This window comes from Misgurnus anguillicaudatus, chromosome 11 (assembly GCF_027580225.2).
Source record: "Misgurnus anguillicaudatus chromosome 11, ASM2758022v2, whole genome shotgun sequence".
Lineage (NCBI taxonomy): Eukaryota > Metazoa > Chordata > Actinopteri > Cypriniformes > Cobitidae > Misgurnus > Misgurnus anguillicaudatus.
In genome coordinates, this window is record NC_073347.2 from 4213228 (window position 1) to 4232843 (window position 19616).

At 37.0% G+C, this 19616-nt stretch overlaps 1 protein-coding gene across 3 annotated transcripts in view; it reads left to right on the forward strand.

The window, feature by feature from the left end:
- The first annotated feature begins 11489 nt into the window (after window positions 1-11489).
- Window positions 11490-19616, forward strand: part of LOC141368762 (membrane-spanning 4-domains subfamily A member 15-like) — a 41971-nt gene continuing 33844 nt past the window's right edge. For 2 of the 3 annotated variants that reach the window (XM_073872873.1, XM_073872871.1), the window contains exon 1: window positions 11490-11616. The gene's annotated coding sequence lies outside the window, so the exon portion shown is untranslated. The remainder of the gene's footprint in view (window positions 11617-19616) is intronic. The other variant, XM_073872872.1, reaches the window with a different exon arrangement.

Here is a 19616-nt window from a genome sequence, read left to right on the forward strand (position 1 = left end):
TAATAGATACTACCTGTCAGCTATCATTGATGCCATTGAGTTCCTTACAGTAAACCAGCTACCTTTTAGAGGGGACAATGACGGTTTTGATAGTATGTCTGGAGATGTCTGTGGTCTATTTTTGTCCTTATTTGAATACACTTTAAGGAAAGATCCTGCCTTGGCCAGAATCGCACAGTCCATTCCACACAACGCTAGATATACTAGCCATGATATTCAGAACACCATTATAGACATTATGAGTACTATGGTCACAGAGCAGATCGTGAAAGAGGTTGGTGAGTCGTTTTACACTATAAAAGTGGATGGAACTAGAGACCCTACAGGAACAGAAAATATTTCCATAATTGTGCGTTTCGTCAATGAACTGTATGAGCCAACTGGGCGTCTTCTGGTCATTTTCACGACTGACAAGGAGGATGCAGCTACATTGACTGACACAATTATTGAGGAATTAACAAAAGCAGGACTGAGTAACGAAAAAATCATCAGTCAGGTGTATGACGGCGCCTCCCTGATGTCGGGCAAACACGGAGGAGTGCAAAAACTTCTGCAACAAAAACTACACCGAGACATACCATATCGTCGCTGTCCGATGAAACTCACGTATGTTCATTTTGCCGATTTTGAGATTTTTCGACAGATTGAATGTCCAGGTTCATTTCCATATACAGTATGCGTCACATACCTAAATAGCCAATGAAAACTTGTGAAATCATGTCATCTGATTTTCAAGTACCCGTTTGGTGTCAAAGCTGTCAATCACGCCGCATATCTTCCGCCTGTGAAGCATCTCGCCGGTCTCGTAAAGTTTCATCGAAGCTCAGCACTGGATATAGCCGAATAAACATGACAATGACTTTCCTTCGAGGTAAACGTTTCCCCCGGACGCCAGACTAACATCTAGGAGTTACTTAATTACGGTAGGACTGTGCAAACAAAGTATCTGTCTAGCATTGGTGATATTTACGCTGGGGATTTCCCCACCACTTTTTGAAAGCATTTGGTTAAAATGTTCTGAAAAATCAAGCGATGCTTAAGACTGGTTTCGTGGTCCAGGGTCACATATGTTGCGTTGTATGCTTATGGTGTGTTTTCTTGTAAATATGTAATGAAATTCATTGTAATCATTTATTAAACGCGCTGCTGTTTTCTACGGTATGGTGCTTTGGCATTGTTCGGTTGAGCTGGTGTTGCAGGGACTGTTACATGTGTGATGTGTGCAGTCGACATTGTTGAGGGTTTTATGCTGAGTATTTACATGTTGTTGACTGGCACGCTATGCCCATTTTTGATGCGCCGTTATTCAATATTTTTCCCGTCCTGCAGTAATGTTTTTTTTATCTGATCTTTTGTCCCCACCACTTTTCAACACAAACTGACACCCCTGTTGTGTAGCATTACTGTCATGGTTCTGCCATCTTGTCCTTTGTTTAAACTAGTCTTGTGGCAGAATCATGACAGACCTATGTTTTGTGTGGGTTCACGTGGTCTCAGTATTGGTTTACTAGACCACATGTTCCCTGTGTCTTGTCTCTTTTACCCCGCTCCCTTGTCATCCTCTTCATTATTGTTTGATTTATATCACCTGTTCCCCTCTTGATTTGCTCCCCTATTTAATCCTCTTGTATTCATTGTCCTGTGCTTGTGCATTGTTTCCATACCTGTGAGTAAAGTTGTCAAGTCTAGTGTTTATATATCAAGTGTTTTGTCTAGTTTATTGTTAAGTGTATCCAGTTTAGTGTCACAGTTTAGTCCTGTCTAGTTTAGTGTTCTTAAGTCTTCCTGTTTATATTGTTTTGCCCCCTCGTGGGTTTTGTTTTCTGTTTATTACATATTAAAGTCTTTTTGTTAGTGATGGGCAGAGCGAGGCTTCGTGAAACACTGAAACAGTTGAATCAATTGTGTCGAGGCTTCGAAACATGGTTCGAAACCGCCTCCACAGTGACACCTAGTGGTCATTTGCACGTATTGCCATAGAGCAGCATTGACAAGGTTTTAGACGAGCGCTGACAAATTGTATCCCACATGTTGATTGTTTGACATAAGTGATCAGGTGGGAGAGTGGATAGTGTCCTCGACTTGCATGCAAAAACCCCTATGGATCGAACCCCGGGCAACGCGTTACTATTACCATCGTCACAATGAAGTTACATATTGTTTTGTTGTTGTTTTAACATCTGTTTAACAACTACATGAGCTTTTAGGCTCATCATTGTCAATAACTATAAGCTGGTATATTTAATAAATAAATTGAATAGAGATAAATACCACATAAACAATAAGAAATTAATAAAATATATCAAGCCACCATGTCACATATCTGCTGTTTGTGGAAGGAATTAGCTACTTCTTTTTTTACAGATAATTTCTCCAGCCTTTAAAAAACTCCTCTCACAAAAACCCACAAGGTCAATATGGGTTTATTTCACTTTTATACAGATGTGCGATAGTGTTGTCTGTTTCCGACCGTGCCAATCGAACGCTGATTCGGCAGACCACACCTGATGAAACACTTGGTGAAACACTTCGAGGCTTCATTTGGTCATAGTCACGTGACATGGGTGTTTTGAATCGCGCTTCGGATCAGTGTTTCGACACATCTGCGCTTCGGGATCTCGCAAAGCTTCGGAACGACTGTTTCGCGTAAGATGAGCATATGTTACCATATGCAAGTTCAGCTCAAAGGGACTTTATATAGTAGTGATGAATATAGTGTTTGGTAATACTTTGTAATAAAACTCTTACCATCACCATCATCTGTCGGCGTTTCTCTTTGCGCTGCAACTCACTAGCTCATCTCTTTCTCGCTCTTTCGCGTCTTGCCGCCAACAAACCTTTTCGGCGTAAACGCCGTTCAATCTCCGTGTACTCATCTAGCATTTGCTCTCTCATTTTCCACCAAACAGAAAGCAAAAGGATCAGACAAACCGCAGCTTCAGTTCTCTCCATCGTGTTTGCTTTGCGGCCATGCAACCCAGCTTATCTCTCTACCCGTCACACCGTCAAAATGGGCAGGGTTATGTGACGTTCAATCCAAGAAGGCGGGTTTTAGGCGGGCTTTACGACGACTCTGCGGCGCCATTGGCCTGAAAGTGCAAACGCGTCCTGATTTTGGCCTCACAGCAGGAGGTCGGAGGCTATTGGCTCCGCGAGGCCCCTTTTGAAGCCCTGGCTCGCACAGGCCCGATAGTGCAGAAGCGGCTAATGTCTGCGTCTATGTCCTTTGCTGATTCAGCAACACCACACAACAAATGAAAAAGGTATCCCCCATTCATTCTGGTTAGACCAAGGGTTTTCAAACTCTGCGTTGGGACCATCTAGTGCATTGCGCAGTCACTTGGGGTTTTAGTGAATGACTGAAAAAGAGTTTTGTCCTATTAAGGACAATTAATGGCAATGGTTTTGATGTCAGGTAGTTTGGTAATACAATTAAACTTACTTATTACACGGCTCTCTGGAATGCTTGATTCTGATTGGTCAGTTGAGACATTTGCAGGTTCGTTCTTTTCGAATAATAACCGCTCCAAAATAATAACGCATAGCCGGACTACTTGCACGAGTAATATCGCTCCGCGCCAAGAAAGATCAATAAAGATTACTGTCTGTGTGGCGCCATCTTGTGACAAACACTCGACAACCACGACAAGAGACAGACAGCTTACTGAGACTGAACTTGACAAAATAGAGCATGACAGCTACGAAGCCAACACACAAAAAAATACAGAATGGGGATTAAAACTTCTCAAAGAGAAAAAATGGAGAGAAGTATGAAGCAGAGGATCTTTATAAGGTATTACGATCATTTTATGCATCTGTGCAAAGTTTCGCGGAAGGATAAAAATGTTAATTTAAAACAAATATGCCAATAAAATGTTTCAAATTCATATTCATGTCCAGTTTTTTTTGTTATGTGGCAAGTAGCCGTGTAATAAGCGGGATAATGTAGAGGCAGCCGGTAGTTATTGGGAAATAAGCCCCTTCAGTGTGATACAAGACCCTCCGCTTCGCGTCGGGTCCTGATCACACTGTCGGGGCTTATTTCCCAATAACTACCGGCTGCCTCTACATTATCCCTTACTTATTTAATTCATACATTAAAAATATAAACTACTCTCTTCTAAAAGAGAACACATTTCGTTGGTATTTCTAAATGTATTTTTTCTGCATTATTTCTATACAAAATATTTTGGTGGGTCCTGATATAGATTATACCTGTCTAAGTGGGGCATATAATAAAGGACAGGGGGGGGGGGTTTCTTTATTTTCAAATCCCAATGTTGACAGGTATGCTATGGTGTAATTTATTAATTCAGTGAAGCATTACCGATTAAATATTTCAGTGCAGCATCACTAAATTACTCACAGTGAGTTGTGGGTAAAATCGATCTGTGTACATGGATCTGCATTTCGAATTTCACCAAAAGCAGTTGACCATCCGGGATACTAATTTGAACATAATATGTTTTGGAAAATACTAATAATTATTTTAATTACTACAAGGAATAAATTATAGGCAAATTAGGACACATGTTGTGAATTTATATGGATGTAATATACAAATTATCATAATTTTCATCCGACATATTTAGCAACATATGATCATTTTCACGATGAGATTGGCAGCATATCAATGTTGCATGAATCTCACATGAACCCTTGGTCCTACGTAAGACTGAAAAATGAGGCCTATTGTGTATATCATGCCACCATTAAAACCAGTCAAAAGTCATCATATGAGAAAGAAATCTGACTTACTTTTTTACAAAAAGGTCAGGCAAGTTTGTTTTTATTAAGGGTTTGGGTTAGTTTAAAGCTAAAACACTGTTAGATGTGGATTTGCCAACTAAACATTTATTGTTTTGAAAAAAAAAAACGGTAAAAGTGGAGCCAGAAATACCTATCCAGCTGCAGTGGAGTAAATAAGACTCACCTGCCATACATTTGCATAAAAAACGTGTTTCTGAAGAATTTATGTTAATGTGCAATACCGCGATTGTCCACTAGACAGCGGACTTACCCAATTTATGGATAAACTGAAGCCAAAACGTGATTTACTAATTTTATGTTTGATATTCGTTCTGAATCTGATCTCTAACTAAGTTCCTTCACAAAAATGCAATTGTTTCAGCTTTTTGCAAAAAAAAAGTGTATTTGTAAAGAGAAATACCAATATTTAAGAGTTTATAAGCAGGGGAAAAAATAGGATGAAACGGTTTTTCACTTTTTTTATTGTTTGTTTGAAAGTAGAGGGTCTGTTCTTTCATTTGATATATTTGTATGTTTATATATATTTTTAGAAGAAAATTTTTCTGAAAGGCATTTTGTAAAACTTGTGAAAATCATAAAAAATGCTGGCGGGCAACTTTTCGAAAAATGGCTGGCGCGGAATGAGTTAATGTAAAAAAAATCTGTTTTTAAATAAAATAACCCAACAAGCTTATTTATGTTGCATCATAATTCGTTAATAATAATAACATTAGACCATTTTTATAACTTGATAAAAATTATATGAAGAAATAATATAGCTGCTGTTAAAATCATTTAACATTCTTTAAACAAACAAAATTCCTGTACTATGTGTTTATTCGTATAAAACACAAATCGCCTGTTTTTAATCCATTCATATTTTTTGATTTCATTCAATAGATTTAATGTTTATTCAATAAATATCACCGGCTAAGAGTAATTTGTACTTGAGTAGTTTTTAAGAGGGGTACTTTGTACTTTTACCTAAGTACATTTTTAACACCAGTACTTTTACTTGTAATTGAGTATTATTTTAGCAACTACTTGTACTTGTACTTGAGTACAAATTTTCAGTACTCTTTCCACCTCTGCTTAATACCATCATCAGCAACATTCAAGCTGTAGGTGAAAATGATGAAAGATATTAACCAGAGTCATCACCCTCACATCAACATTATCATCAGATTATGAAGGTGAAAAGGACTGGCATAAAAAGAAGCTAATTGTCAAAGGGTCCAGCCTCATGTCACTCTTCAAATTTTGCCAGATGTGCAGGAAACCAATTTCATCAAAGATGTTGACGTTGTTGCACAGAGGAAGGTGGATTGGACATGTCTTGGGGGGCCATGATGGAACCTGGAAATCTTCACATGAAGTTAGGGGAATGCCAGAGGTGAACCTTCTTGCAGCAGAAGCTGTTCTGTTCAGAGGGGGGACATACACAGAACTCTTAAACTGGTGCAAGACCATGGATGTCCAGTTTGACATCTGGGACAAAGCAAAACAGACAATTTGTTGCAAATTCAGAAATATGAGAGAATACACGGTTGCTGTTACGTGCACGGGCATACCGCATCATAGGTAGGGAGAGAGCTCGGACACAGACTCACACAAGAACGGGTAGTGGGAAACACTACTGCTAACCTTTCATTAAGTCATGATAAATATGATCAGCCGTCTTCTCTGTTATAACATCCGTGACTGTTGACGTTTACGCAGGAACGCGGATTTAAAATAATTTTCACTGTTATGTGAGAGAGGCGCGATGCATGCAACATGAGAGAGGGGAGGGGGCGCGTGCTGTTGAAGCGCTGCACACAACGAGAGAGAGAAAGAGAGAGAGGAGGCACGCTAAGCGCTCGCTGCAATGAATTAAGACGTTTTAAATTGTTAAAAAAAGTGTAAATGGGAATCATGAAAAATCTATGTTGATTCTGTCATTGATAAATCAATGTATGGGAAACAATGCAACCATGACAGTTTCGTCGAAATTACGAGTGCATTGCGAGGGCCGGATTGAAGCACTATGCGGGCCGGATCCGGCCCCCGGGCCGTATATTGCCCATGTATGATTTAGACCAATAACATAGATGATGTCCGAAGCCTCCCTCCACCTGAGTGGCTCAGTAAGTGGTTAAAATATTGGCGCAATATTTTGACAGCTATATAAACCCCTGAAAACACTTTTAAAATGTGTGGTTGTGATAGAGGTGAGTTTTGGTTGTTTCAATGGAGCCAGCAAAAAAGACTTCCGTTGTTTGGAAATACTTTGATCGGATTTCTTCGAACTAGGTAACATACATACATTTTTATCTGTGCATTATATTTGTTTAAAAACATAATTTCTCACTATCTTTTATTCAAAGGTGAAGTGTATGTTGTGCTGGATGGGTAAGAGAAGCTTTATTTACAAAGTTTCTCTTACAGAGCTGGATGATGTCCTGGTCACAATGATTGTGAAGGACACTTAGTGTTGTTGAGTATGTGAGGTTTAGGGACAATGGCCCTCATTTATCAAAAGTGCGTACACCAAAATTCCAGCGTACACCTGGCGTACACCCAAAACCACGGTGACTTTGAGATTTATCAATATGGACGTTGGCGTACGGTACGCTCAAATCCTATGCCTGCTCAGGAGGTGGTGTACGCACATTTTGAGTTAGTGCAGAAATGCGCAAACACTTCCTAACACCACAAAACGCACTGACAAACTAAAATATATGATATATTATGACACACTGTAAAAAAAACAACATAATAATTACAAACTTCAGTGTTTATTTTTATGCAACATGGACTTTAATGTTTAATTTGAGAGACTTTACCAAAGCATTTGATTTGTATGCATATGTATTCCTTCAGTTGAGAGCCTGGGCGCTTTACCTGACATTTCAGGGCAAAGCATGTGAGCGGAGCGGAGTGGAGCCTTGAGTGGTGCGGTAATATTACCATCAAAGCGCCTTTCTAAAAAGTCCGCTCGCACCGCTCGTTGAACCCAGAACGCCCTTTGATAATTTGCTAGTTCGAGAATCTGTAAAAACGTCTAGCAATAAGTTGTGGAATTCAAGCCTTATACATAAATGTAAAGTAAAAATCAAAGTTAAGATTGGACAGGAAGAAAACATTAAAAGGAAGTGCGGAGAAACTGTAAAAGTTAGCAAATATTCATCCTGGAATCTGAAGCGGCACATTGCAAGAAAGCACAAGGATGTGCTACAAAAACATGGTAATAATGCATCAAAAGGTAAGTTAGTTACGTACCATTCGATGATAAATAAATACATATGAGGTAAAGTAAAATGTTTATGTTGAATGGAGCCATAAATCCGATCATGGATCATGACATGCGGACAAAATCATGGCCACGAATTATCTTTTATGCTACATTATGGACACTTCTTTTTCTTATTTAGTCTAAAGTATGGCCATAAATATAAAATTCGTTCCCAATATTCAACAGTTTGTTCCTTGGGATTAATTATTATAATATTTCGTCATTACTTTTACAATTATTATTACTTCAAATTACGAATTAGCCTAGTAAAACATGTGGATGTCGTGGAAACAAATTGTTAATTTGAATTATATCCGGAGCTCCGTATGAAACTGGATCTTAGCTAACAAACAACTGTATGTAAATACAGAAAAACACGCTATAAAAGTTACTACATCATTTTAAAATATTATTTAAAAAAAAACTTAACCGAACCATTAAGCAGACATATAATTTAGATGTAGGCACCAGTAAATAATAATAATAATAATAATAATAATAATAATAATAAATAATAATTATTCTAAATATCAATTAAGCGTCATTAATAATAAAAATAATAATACAAATATTACAAAATGTCATGCAATTATTAATGTGTCTTTAATCCCGCTCTTTAAACTCCCAAATAAAACAATTTTGTTTCTTTCCACTTCCCCGGTTTGTCTTCTTTGCCGTCTTCTATGTGTCAATGTCGTAAAATGAGGGCGTGGGGGAGGTGGAGACTTGAATTTATATGGGCGTGTTATTCTAATGACGATCGTTTTCAGCCGCGGCATTTATGAAGGGCAGATATTGCGTACACCTGAATATCAACGGTACGCACAGTTTCATAAATCAGGCGGTGAGAGAAGTGTAAGCATAATCTTACGCCAACATATACACCCGTTTCTACGCAAGAATGATAAATGAGGGCCATTGTTCACAAACTAGTCCCAACCAATGTTCTTCCCACAAGGCAGGGGTGTATAGGTGCAGGCCAAAGAGAAGGCCAACGCTGAAGTGAAAACGGTGGCTGCAGTGAGCCTGACATCTGGCATGTGGACGTCCATCAACATGCTTGCCTGCCTGTCAGTAACTTGCCACTTTGTGGACAACAACACCTCAATTCTCAATCTCAATTCATTTTTTAGGAGTAATAAAATTCCCCCAGGCACACATTGTTGTAAAGTTTAGCTTGTGTGAAAGCCTCCCTCATGGAGGGATGTGGGATCCCTGCTGAAAAAAACAGCATCAAACCAGCATGGACCAGCATGGGAATTATGCTGGTCTATGCTGGTTTAGCTGGTGGTCACCAGCATACCAGCCCCAAAACACAACATATGCTGGTATGACCAGCATGGGATGCTGGTGCTAATGCTGGTTTAGCTGGTGCTAATGCTGGTTTGATGCTGGTTTAGCTGGTGTTCACTAGCAAACCAGCACCAAAACACAACATATGCTGGTCTTGCTGGTATGCTGTTTTTTTCAGCAGGGATGACCAATAACGTAACATTTCTGGTTACAGATGTTGTTGCTAATATGATATACTGTGGCGGGTAACTGAGCTAGAGCATAAGTTATTCCTATAAAAGTATAAAGCACAAAGTTCAATGCTAAACAATATATATATTTCTTTAACAGAATTCGCTTTTCGAAGCCTACAGCAAACAGCCGGTTTCTTTTTGAGACGCTGCATGCTCCCTACAAAAAGCCCAAAAAGTTTTTTAAAGATGTGAATGGGCTAGCCAAATGTCAAATAAAAAAGAACCATGGGCTGCTGATTAGTTGTCTCATGGGCTAATCTGTCCGGAAAAAACATCTTGCGTTAACTTTTTTGAAAAATGCAGTACATCGCCACAGAGCCTTCCTGCGCTATTAATGAATTAAGCAAAAACAGAAATTAAGAAACAGACAGCGATGCGCTGTGTACGAGTGTTATGGGCTGGTCAGACAAAAATAGTATCAGATGTATCGGCCCAAAAAGTATGTCCGCCCACCAGGAAATTGACCGGTCTGCCAAATGGCCAGTCCACCCCTGAGCTGTGTGGATCACTTCTGTGAAGGATGAATGCACTTTTTTGGGCTTTAAAGTCAAAACTTGTTAGCTGATCCCTGTTTTCGCCCATTTTTAGCTTGGAAAAGCAAGGACATTTTATAAATAACTCCAAATGTGTTTGTCTGAAAGATGATGGACATACTGTATATCTCGGATTGCTTAAAGGTGCAGTGTGTAAATTTTTGCAACATCTAGTGGTGAGGTTGTGCATTGCAACCAACGGCTCAGTCCACTGCACACGCATCGCTTTGAAACGCATAAAAGAGCTACGTTAGCCGCCAGGGGACAAACATGTCATCGTTGGAGACAACTTAGTAAAAAAGTTTGTCCATTAAGTGCTTCTGTAGACACATGGCGGCACAAAATGGCGACTTCCATGTAAGGGGACCCTCGGTGAATGTAGATAAAAACATCTCATTCTAAGGTAATAAAAACATATTGGTGCATTATGAAAGGTCTTTATACACCCCTGATCATATAGTTTTAAATAATAATATTTAGCATTTATGTCAAGAGATTCTTCTAAAAATTGCACACTGCACCTTTAAGGGTGAGTAAATCATGGTGTAGTTTTGATATTTGGTTGGAGTATCGCTTTAACGTTCCTTAATGTGATATCAAAAATAGAGAATCTTCTGTAGAGAATCTCAATTTAAAATATGAGATTTTTTGCTGATATGTTGTATATTTTTGTTGTATATATATACCGAGTCGTTATGCCAAGAATTAGCCAAGAAGGTTGTATGATTCTTTGGTTTCTATTTTGAAGTTTGATAAATTGTGCATAATGACATTTGCAAACTCATAGATTCTTCTTTTAATAATATATTCTGTGACTTACAGGAATCCAGGAATGAGAAAACTCCCAAATCTTCAACAGACCTCTGGCATTGTTGGTGACAAGCAAGGAAATCTCAGGACACAACACAGATGAGCAGACGTGTGATATACTGATCTTAAACTATATCTTAAGGTCCCAACGGTTCCAGGAAATCTAATGATTTAGTTTACCTCTATACCATTACAGTAGTTTGGCTAGATAAGGCACACTCTAATTTTACATAAAATGTCCTATATTGTCTTTGACTTTTATTATTTTATTGAACTCAGCATTAGTTGTGTGGAATGCTTCTTTGTGAAACTGAGTATTTCTAGCACTGGGTTTGGTGAAGCAGAATGAGAAGCATCTGGTTCTAGTTGGTCACGTGAGCCAGCTGTTGTCTTTTGGGAGTTCTTAAGAGCTGCTTACATATTCTGCTTCTTTATTTAAAGTTGCACCCACATCTGTCTTACAATCCCTGTTTTCTTCTTGTCAAGTTTTAAAAACACACATTTTAAGTGTTTAAAGGAAAAAACTCAAAGCTTCACAGTGTGGTTGTACCCTTTTCTTCTCTCTATAATGTTGGCTTTGTTTCTGTGTATGGCACTGAGCTGACCTTTTTCTCAAACATCCTGTAGTGACGCTCCATCCCTCCCTCGTTCTCATGTGTCTGTTTCCTGTTCTTGCACAATTCTCTGGTTTTCCTCTTCGTGGCTCTTCCACAGATACATTAAGGTATTTGATAACATTCACATTTATTTAGCATTGTTTGTTAAATTGCTTATTTTTAATGATCAGAAACCCATATTAATGTTATTATCTCCTCATCTCAGTTTCAGTTTATTTATTTTACATAGGCTCATGCTTGGACAAAGTGATCATTGCTGTGAATTTGATTCGTGCTTTAGTGGTGTTGTAATCATTGCTGTGACTGTGATTTGTGCTGCTCCAGTGATGTTGTGATAATTGCTGTCAGGGATGTGCACAACACATTTTGAGGAGCAGGGGCATAAGTGGAATAATAGCATCAAAATTTTACAAATGTCATGACATGAAAGAGTGTAACAATACACAGGAGTCACAGTTCGGTAAAAACCTCGGTTCAGGGATCAAGGTTCAGTATAACAGAATAAAGCTACAAATACCAAATGCTAGAGGTCTTCCCTTACGAAAAAGAAGTATACTTCGAGTTCATTTTATTAAGTATACTTAAGTAATGTTGGAGTATAGTTTTAAGTATACTTTATGTAGTAAGTGTACTAACATTTATGTTCTAGTAGTATACTTGTAAGTGTACTGCTTGAATACCGCTTGGGACTAAATTGGCTCACTTTTAGTATATAAAAGTATACTTCTAAGTGCACTATAAGTGTAAGAGTAGTCAACTTTAAGTGTACAACTAGTGCACAATTAGTTCTTCATTTGTACTGCAAGTGAACTCATGAGTATACTAGTAGTTTTCTTGACTTATACTTCAAGTGTACATGCAAGTGTTAGTTAGTCAGTGTTTCCCATACATTGATTTATTTGTGGTGGCCCACCACAGAATCAACACTGGCCCCCACAAATAGAATTTTCATGATTCCCATTTACATTTTTATTTCACTATTTAAAACAGCTTAATTTGGCTTAAAATATAATTTGATATATAATACAGATCAAATACAGATACAGATCAAAGATACTAGATCAAACGCAAACACGACATGATGACGTCACATATATGGTAATTAGCGGGTGACGTCATCACCACCACAGTCTCTCAAAATCCTGTGGGAAACACTGTTAGTGTACTCTTAGTAAACTAGTAGGTTACTAATTTTGTGCTGCAGGTATACTTCCAAGTGTTCTTATAATATACTTTTAGTTAACTAGTAGTTTACAGAAATATATACTGAAAGTGTACATGCAAGTGTTCTGTTAGTGTACTCTTAGTAAACTAGTAGGTGACTTATTGTGTGCTGCAGGTATACTTCCAAGTGTTCTTTTAATATACTTTTAGTTAACTAGTAGTTTACTAGTCATCAGAGACGTGCACAGACATTTTGAGGGGCAGGGGCTCAAGTGAAATAAAGGGCACCTTTCATAATTATGTATATTTTTTTTAAACAAAAAGTATATATATTAACACAATTCTGACTTCCTTTTTAAAAAAATTATTAAAAAAGGTAATTAATTTTATCTTCCTCAAACTCACGCAATTGTTTAATTTTCAAAAGATGTCTACAAAATAATCAGTTCACACAGACACCATGGTCTCCTTAGTATTCTAGGTTTATAGAGCAGCAAAGGAAGCCATTACATAATGTGCATGTTAATTACAAATTTGTTAAAATGCTAAAAACAAAGTTGTGACTGCTGAGTTAGCGCTACATGCCAATAAATTCTATATCATATGCTAGCGTTTAGCTGATTAGTTGTTAGTTGTTACTCAAAATGTATTTTTGTCTGATAAGGGCTCAAAATATAAGGTCTAATGTGAGCTTCTGGCATGAGCCTCAGAGCAGAGCAAGCAGAGCAGAGCTCAACATTATTATTCATGACCCTTTCAAATAGGGCAAAAATAGACCATTTCATTCAAATGACAAATTCTAGGGTTGTAAATAGACATGTAAAAACGTTTCTGGATCATTTTTGCACTTAATAAAGCAACATACCTTCAATGTAATTGTCAAAGAACAATTTAACATATTTTGACAACACATCCTATGGCACCTTTAATCTTAGGTTTCATATTTATTAGGGTTACACATGTCAGAAACAACAAATATAGATTAGGCCTATTTTATTTGTATTTTATATTTTACTTTTTTGTGATGTCAGTGAAAATTCAGACTGGGCAAGTAAAATACTGAACCATCAGATTTCTTCCCAATCTACTCCAGCACTCCAGTATAACACATTATACTTATTTAACAGACCTTACTAAAAACGCAAACCAAAAAGCTTACTACTGTAGTTAGCAATTATTTTATTGTTTGTGCTTTATTATTTTATGAGCAGTCTGTTTAAACTACATACACTACACTGTTACAAGTTTGCAACTATTCAGGTTAATATGGGATTGCCATGGAAAACAATGTCCCTGAATCGTTATGTGTAACAACGTGTCCCATATTTTGTGCATAAAACTGTTAATATAAGAATGCTTTCTTCCTCACACACTTACCGGTAGCTGCCTGCATAATCATGCACATGATCGCGTCTCGTTCAGGCTGAGCAGCTTTGGCGCTTGAAGCGTGAATGATGCAGCACGAGGGTAGACAAGCCAATCAAAAAGCGAAGTAAGTTAGAGAGGCGGGACTAAGGAAAGGTAAAGCCAATCATATTAGCGATGTGAATTTTGAAGGCGGGACTCATCTGTCAACCGTTTGTGTGCCACAAATAGCGCTATTTTTCTTTATATAAGAGTTTAAATCTCATTTAAATGATTCCTGAATAAATTAATGTTACATTAAATAAGCAACAAGTAAAACACACAAGAAACAGACAGACATCAGTTGTTATATGAATAAAGATAATATTATTTTTTTTAAAAGCACCCCAGGAAAAAAAGGGCACTTTCTCTCCAGGAATAAAAAGGGCAGGTGCTCAAGCCCCCTTTTATGTAAGGTGACCAGACGTCCCCGTTTTCCGGGGACAGTCCCGGTTTTTGGTGTTCTGTCCCCTACTGAAGCTGTCCCCGGAAATGTCCCCGTTTTACAGCATGTCCAAAACAATCAGTAAATACACTGAAAAACATAGCGTTTGTAGTAACAGACCGGAGCAATCATGTAATGATTATTTTCACCAGCAGAGGGGGCCGCGAGCTACTTATTACTTGCGCACGCCACTGATTTAGCGATGAAGAATTTACAACGAGACACGAGAAAGCATCATTATCATCAATCAAGTTATCATAAGATATGAAATACGAAAAAAAGTTATGGGGGCTTAAGGTACTAACTACTCATGTTAAATTAAAATAATAAACCAATGAAGTGAACTGATCACAGTATGTTACGGAGCATTTGTTTTGTGTAGGCTAAATATGTTTACATTTTGCATTTTTCCTTCTGTTCTTCACGTTTACAATATTATGAAATCAGCTGAAGTAGTTCATTAGAAGTCATTTTGATGAGGTATGTCTCTTGTGTAAAAAACTGCAAAAAATGACTTTTTTTTTTAGTATTTTTCTCTTGTTTTCAGTACAAATACAAAAAAATTCTAAAGTCAAGATGCATTTTCTTGATGGGCAAAATGACCTAATAATATAAGTCTAATTTTTAGACCAAAATATCAAATTTGTGCTTAAAAAAAGCAAAAAAATCTACCACTACCTAATTCAAGAAAAACATTTTTTGCATGTTTTAAGCACAAATATACTTAAATTTACATATTTTTTTGTCTTAAAGCTAGATTTTCCTTAGGGGATTTTGCTTATCAAGAAAATGCATCTTGTTTTAAGATTTTTTAGATATTTGTACTGAAAATAAGACAAAAATACTATTAAGTAAGAAGAAAGTCATTTTTGCAGTAAACCCACAACACTAAAAAAAGAAAACTAAAAAAAAAAACATTTTGTCCCCATTTTTTAATTCATAGATAACAACAAATTAGATTTTAATGATATTTTCACCATTTAACTAGGAAATGTCCCCGGTTTTCATTTAAAAAATCTGGTCACCTTACTTTTATGTCTATGTGTGCACGTGCCTGCTAGCAGGCACGTGCACACATAGACATAAAAGGGGGCTTGAGCACCTGCCCTTTTTATTCCTGGAGAGAAAGTGCCCTTTTTTTCCTGGGGTGCTTTTAAAAAAAAAAATATTATCTTTATTCATATAACAACTGATGTCTGTCTGTTTCTTGTGTGTTTTACTTGTTGCTTATTTAATTTAACATGAATTTATTCAGGAATCATTTAAATGAGATTTAAACTCTTATATAAAGAAAAATAGCGCTATTTGTGGCACACAAACGGTTGACAGATGAGTCCCGCCTTCAAAATTCACATCGCTAATATGATTGGCTTTACCTTTCCTTAGTCCCGCCTCTCTAACTTACTTCGCTTTTTGATTGGCTTGTCTACACTCGTGCTGCATCATTCACGCTTCAAGCGCCAAAGCTGCTCAGCCTGAACGAGACGCGATCATGTGCATGATTATGCAGGCAGCTACCGGTAAGTGTGTGAGGAAGAAAGCATTCTTATATTAACAGTTTTATGCACAAAATATGGGACACGTTGTTACACATAACAATTCAGGGACATTGTTTTCCATGGCAATCCCATATTAACCTGAAGAGTTGCAAACTTGTAACAGTGTAGTGTATGTACTATGTAGTTTAAACAGACTGTTCATAAAATAATAAAGCACAAACAATAAAATAATTGCTAACTACAGTAGTAAGCTTTTTGGTTTGCGTTTTTAGTAAGGTCTGTTAAATAAGTATAATGTGTTATACTTAGGGTTGCCAACTTTCTGAAATGGAAATAAGGAACGCCGGGGGGGGGGGGGGGGGGGGTTTGAAAAAAATAACCCCTTAAATGAAGACTTCTGGTGAAAATAGTGGAAACTAATTAATAAATTTAGATACATATATTTCATACAACTTCTTAGGCCTAAATATTTAATGAATAGCAAAGTATGCCTAATAAGTATACAAGACTGAACCACAGATGTGAAATATAAAGGCTATCATGATCATTTTGCCAACAATGAACCATGGTTTTGTTAAGTTTATAATACGCCCTCTTCAAAAACCCCGCCCCTTTTTAAACCTTGAGCTATCTAAATCCATTATTATTTAATAAGAAACCCATCAGAAATGACTGACACATTATGAGACGGGAGGGAGCGGGACACAGGAACAGAGGGAGAGCACTGGAGAGATAGTACAAGTTTAGCCTATCACTTTCTTATCAACTATATTTTAGTTTTAAAAATCCACATAATTACATACCATATGAGCCTCTGAGACGACTGACGGACAATGAACCTTGACATTGCTCCATCCTGTGCCCGCAGCCTCTCGCTCCTCTTGTGATTATCTCCTCATGCGTGCTGCTTAATATCACACACTCCGCCGTGACAAACAGAAAAAACGTGACGGCATATGGTACAATTGGCCTTGTATTCATTGTCCCTCACGCATTCCAGCCACAGGTAATCATTTTCCCATTCAATTTTATATTTTTGTGCTCGTTTCTTTTTCGCCGGCTGCTCGGATGCAGTCATTTTTACATTTCCCGCTGTTGTCACTTGTCGTCATCGTTGCTATGATACGTGACATCACAATGACTGAAACGACCAATTAAAAGGGCATTCCCTGATGGGGCTGCAAGATGTTAAAAACGCTACGCTGATCATTGACAAACAGAGGGAGAAATGACCGCACCGTCAGGGTTTTCTTATACAAATGACGCGGTCTTCGTTCATGGCTGACATATTAGAAGCTATGTGTCTGTCATGTATTTGCACTGAATTAATTTTCATAAAATACGGAACAAACTGCGTTCCGTATCAGTTCAATACGGAACAAGAATTTTATGTGTCAAATACGGGACGATTCCGTATTATACGGAACGGTTGGCAACCCTAGTTATACTGGAGTGCTGGAGTAGATTGGGAAGAAATCTGATGGTTCAGTATTTTACTTGCCCAGTCTGAATTTTCACTGACATCACAAAAAAGTAATATATGAAATACAAATAAAATAGGCCTAATCTATATTTGTTGTTTCTGACATGTGTAACCCTAATAAATATGAAACCTAAGATTAAAGGTGCCATAGGATGTGTTGTCAAAATATGTTAAATTGTTCTTTGACAATTACATAGAGGGTATGTTGCTTTATTAAGTGCAAAAATGATCCAGAAACGTTTTTACATGTCTATTTACAACCCTAGAATTTGTCATTTGAATGAAATGGTCTATTTTTGCCCTATTTGAAAGGGTCATGAATAATAATGTTGAGCTCTGCTCTGCTTGCTCTGCTCTGAGGCTCATGCCAGAAGCTCACATTAGACCTTATATTTTGAGCCCTTATCAGACAAAAATACATTTTGAGTAACAACTAACAACTAATCAGCTAAACGCTAGCATATGATATAGCATTTATTGGCATGAAGCGCTAACTCAGCAGTCACAACTTTGTTTTTAGCATTTTAACAAATTTGTAATTAACATGCACATTATGTAATGGCTTCCTTTGCTGCTCTATAAACCTAGAATACTAAGGAGACCATGGTGTCTGTGTGAACAACTGATTATTTTGTAGACATCTTTTGAAAATTAAACAATTGCGTGAGTTTGAGGAAGATAAAATTAATTACCTTTTTTAATAATTTTTTTAAAAAGGAAGTCAGAATTGTGTTAATATATATACTTTTTGTTTAAAAAAAATATACATAATTATGAAAGGTGCCCTTTATTTCACTTGAGCCCCTGCCCCTCAAAATGTCTGTGCACGTCTCTGCCTGCTAGTCATATACATGCAAGTGTTCTATTAGTGTACTCTTAGTAAACTAGTAGGTTACTTATTGCAGTGGTTCTTAACGTTATTCCTGGAGGCCCACTGCCCTGCACATTTTGTATGTCTCCCTTATTTAACACACCTGATTCAAATCATCAGCTCATTAGAAGAGATTTCAATGAACTGAACTGAGTCTGCCAGATAAAAGAGACATACAAAACATGCAGGGCAGTGGGCCTCCAGGAATAACGTTAAGAACCACTGACTTATTGTATACTGCTTGTGTAACAAAGCACTTTAACACTGAGGATCTATCTGCAGGTTTTTATTAAACACACTCATATTCCAACAGGCAAGGTCAAACAACAGCAAACATACTCATAAACCGGGTAAAACAGATAAAGATCAATAAATACAGATAGATATGCAGGCAGGCAAACCGCTCAGCAATGACAGCCGGTACAAATCAAGACTTTGCACTGACTGAATGTTTCCAGAGAGTTTATATAGGTTGTCCAATGAGTTTCAGGTGGCAGTGTAATCAGTCCAGGTATTTGGGATTATGGGAAATGGAGTCCAGAACGAAAGTTAATATTCAGGGGGTTCAGCCATATATATATATATATATATATATATATATATATATATATATATATATATATATATATATATACAACCTCAAATCAGAAAAAGTTGGGACACTGCAGAAATTGTGAGTAAAAAGGGAATGGAATCATTTACAAATCTCATAAACTTATATTTTATTTACAATATAATTCTATAGTGAATAAAATATAAGTTTATGAGATTTGTAAATTATTCCATTCCTTTTTTACTCACAATTTCTACAGTGTCCCATTTATTATTTTTGTTTGATTAGCTCACCGATAGCATATGAAAGGTTTAGCTTCAAATTGAAAGTACAATTAAAAGGTATATGTCAAGTATAAAAATTAATACACAGGAACATTGTATTGTACTTTAAGTGCTATATAGTAAAAGAATACTTGCAAGTATACCTGCAGCACGCAATTAGTAACTTACTAGTTTACTAAGAGTACACTAACAGAAAACTTGCATGTACACTTTCAGTATGAGTACATTAGTTAACTAAAAGTATAGTAAAAGAATACTTGAAAGTATACCTGCAGCACAAAATTAATAACCTACTAGTTTACTAACACTAAAGATTCTCCATAAAGATAATATACATTTGTACACTACATATACTTTCAAAATGTACTTAAAATATACTGTTTCTAAAGGATGCTAAATAATGT